Source organism: Ischnura elegans, chromosome X (assembly GCF_921293095.1).
Source record: "Ischnura elegans chromosome X, ioIscEleg1.1, whole genome shotgun sequence".
Taxonomy (NCBI): Eukaryota; Metazoa; Arthropoda; class Insecta; order Odonata; family Coenagrionidae; genus Ischnura; species Ischnura elegans.
Window position 1 is genome coordinate 26577519 of NC_060259.1, and position 3740 is coordinate 26581258.

A 3740-nucleotide genomic window follows, 5' to 3' on the forward strand; every position below is an offset into this window, starting at 1 on the left:
ATATATCTTTATTTGGCAATTTTTCCCATGCGAAAATTTTCCAACAAATGCATTTTTTCATTACTACCATTTCTTCTGACATCTTCGATACGTGAAAATTCCCACTCCTGAGTACCACTTTTTGCAATACTCGCGAATATATTTTTATGTATGGTATATTTTCCTTTTTCAGCAAGTCCAGGGTCAAAATAATTGGCTGATCGACAACCTGTCTGGGGGCAGGAGTGTTCACCATATGACCCATTTTGTCATCTGGCAGATTTTACAGTGGTCTGGGGACCTTTATGACGGCCTCTAAAATTACTAGAACTTAAAACAAAGGAACGGATAATTGCGAAGTGGTGAATTTCTTTGGGTCGTACCCTTGGGTGAACCTGTTTCTTGTGTAACTTTTTCAGTGCCATTAATATGGATTTTCACAATGAAGTTTAATTTACCAATTTTAAAGGATTTTTTATATATTTTTAATTTTTTTTAAATTTTTGATTGATGAACGAAAACAAACCGTCCAACTTTTTAGTGTAGCTCAAAACTTATTCATTTGGTATACAAATTTAAGAAGCTTATCTTAGAGAGTAAGCACAGTCTAATGAGTACTTAGGAATAATTTTCAAGTTAATTTAACGATGAAATATCAATTTTGCTGCGCATACTTTTGCAGGGTGTTATGAATGATGATGCAGATAAGAGTGAGTTTTCTCAGAGGAAATGTTAAGCATGTCAATCCTTTTCGCAATAAAAAAACTGCTTCAAATAATTTCATAGCATACCATTACTCTATCCTTATTTTCAGACCGCGGCTGGAATTGCAAGTTCCACTAGTGAATTGGTATATATTTTGCAGCTCCGGGCTAACAAACCTAATAAAAATTCCAATATAGTCATTTAAAACTTATTCTCGTAAACGTTACGGTAAAATACAGCTTCACGTCAATATTATGTCAAAAAAGCTCTCCATTACCTTAGAGTCAGGGAAAATTAGGGATAAATAAAGATTTACCGTGACGTTGGGTTTTGGTAATGGCTTCCAGAAAGTCTTTATTCTCTTGCTTTGCCATCTAGAATTGACCGCAAGGGCTAAGCCTATGGTAACATGAATCTTGGTAAATTACGATGAGAATCAAGGCCACTGGATAGCGTAGTGCTCCGCACAGTGGCCCGCAACGGTTAATCTTGTTGAATTTGGCACTCTGTGTAAAAAAAAGTAAACCTGCCTTTCATCCAATCCCTTCCTATGCCCAACTCCTTAACTTGTCCACTACGATACAATGAGTAAGATACAAATTATTATTGTAGTGGCCGACGCTTGCAGCATCCCATGAAGGCTATGCTCTTTATCACCGAAAAGTAACGGCAATTTACGAAATTCCTCCCAACATTAATAATTAATTACAGACAGCATGTTTCGTTGCACTGCAGCGTCATTAGGACTGTATAAATATTTGTAAAACGTTATCAGAGGATAGATTACCTTGAATAATTTTTTTGATCGATTGAATAAACAGAAAAATGTGATGACGCCAAAGGGAAAACTCTGAAAATAGGACAAAAACATTATGAATGATGAACAAAAGGAATTCATGTCACATTTTCATTTCTAAACTATTTATATTATTTTTCGATTTTTTAACCGTGAATGATTTTCTATCATCCAAATTATAGATCCAGTTTTGATGATGCTGCATTGCAGCGAAACTTGTTGAATGTAATAAGTAATTAATAGTATTGAGTGGAATTTTGAAAAGTTCGATTACTTTCCGGTGATACTAAGCACGACAAGGAATTCATCTTATTAAAATGTAATTTTATTATCGAAGGATGAACAATTTTCAAAGCATACGGAGATGATTTCGATAAAATTTTATTAATGGAATCAGTAGTAGCGAGGATTCCATCACCTGCTTCCACTGGCTGCTGGTCCATTGGACTCCTTGCCGAGCGAAGCACGTCCCGCCAGATAACGCCAGATGCCGCCTTATCCTCGTGAAAATACCCTCCGATCATTTCGAGGCTGCAGATAAGAAATCACAGAGCAGCCTCCGAGGATTTGCTATCTTCCTCTTCCTATCATCCTCAACGCAAACACGCCTTTGCCTCAACGCAGACCACCCGAGGATAATGAGATGATACCTCCCATGAATAATATCAATTATATCACTTTCATTCTTTCACTTCCGCAATCGATACAAGCTGGCCACCCAAGCCGCTGGAGTGAAAACGGTTCGTTTTTTCATTTGATGCGAGAATACTATCCATCTCTCATACCCGATTTGACTCTGCAATATAGCCCTTTACTCGAGTCATTGAAATTCGATAAAATTCAAACGCAGGAGATTTTCTTAAGTCCCCAAAGTATATTACAACAGTCATATGTACATCTACGAGTAAATACTACCCAGCAATCCGCCGCAATAAGCATGTGACGGTGTTAGGACATCAGCAATTAGCAATTAAAAGGAAATGCCCTAACTAAATTACGCCTTGCATTTCTTATGGTCCTTCGTCATGCGGGAGAAAAACGAATTCCCATACCTATCCGCTAGGTAAATATTTCCCTAGATATATAGTAATATATCTAGGTAAATAGGTTTAAGTTATCGTTTCTATCAGTGGGGTTCTGAAATGTAGTGGAGTTCTGATATGAAAAGTTCTCCGTGTCATTTTAAAAATTTTAAAAATAATTTTCATTTTAAAAATGTCCATTCTCAGTTGATGAAGCAATTTAAGCCTATTGCGCAGCCTCCGAGTATCTAGCGGCTCCCAACCTCATTCGTTTAACATCTGAGTATCGCTCTCTGTACGCCTGTAGCGGTTTTTGACGAATTGCGCAGTTTTCCTTTGTATTTTATCAAGTTCAGGGATTAAGTCTCTCTGCACCGGATCCCATATGCTACCTGATGCTACCCACCTAATTTATGGGCTTTATTCATTTATTGAAAAGATAAAGACTTATGTTTTCAATACCATAAGCTTTCATCTGCATAGTCAAAGTGTGGCTGTACGAGTGTGAATAGCAGCTCTCTTTTTTTTCTCGTCCGAAAATCTTCCCGCAATACGCTTGATGAATCTTAGCTTCTTCAGGGATCTGCCACAAATATATTTCTCATGCGTGATTCCCAGGATGGATACGAAATAATTTAAGCTCCTAGTTACTTTTTTGCTATTTATTTGTCACTTTTATGCTTACACCATCCACACCATGTACATAGGGATACTTGGACGACCTCCGAAATTAATGTACCACCGTGTATTTGCTCATATTAAGTTCGAGTATCCACTCTTGGCTTCACACATGAACGTTTTTTAAATCCGATGATAGAATTTCAAAGTCAAAGTGATCACTAATTTCCCGATGGATAGTGTCGACAGCGAATAAACTTATTTCACTGTTAATTCGATAGTATAGGCCATTTATGTATAAAATGAACAAAAAATTGCCAATTATTGCAGCTTGTGAGGATTAAAAATTAAGATGATGCACGTGATTAAGTGAAGCTAGTGAGTGCGATGAAACTCTCTCGTTTCCTACACTCCTCCTCTACAATTTCATCTACCATTCAAAAGCAAAATTTTAACCCTTTCCAACCCAGAGCTGTTTCTGGGAGAAATCAAATTTAAAGATTTTTCATTTTGAAAATTTGAACATTTAACACTCAATGATAATTTTCCTAGCAGCTAAATATTTCGCCATTAAAGTCTACACTACAGAATAATATTTATTTTAGATATCTCCTTAATAG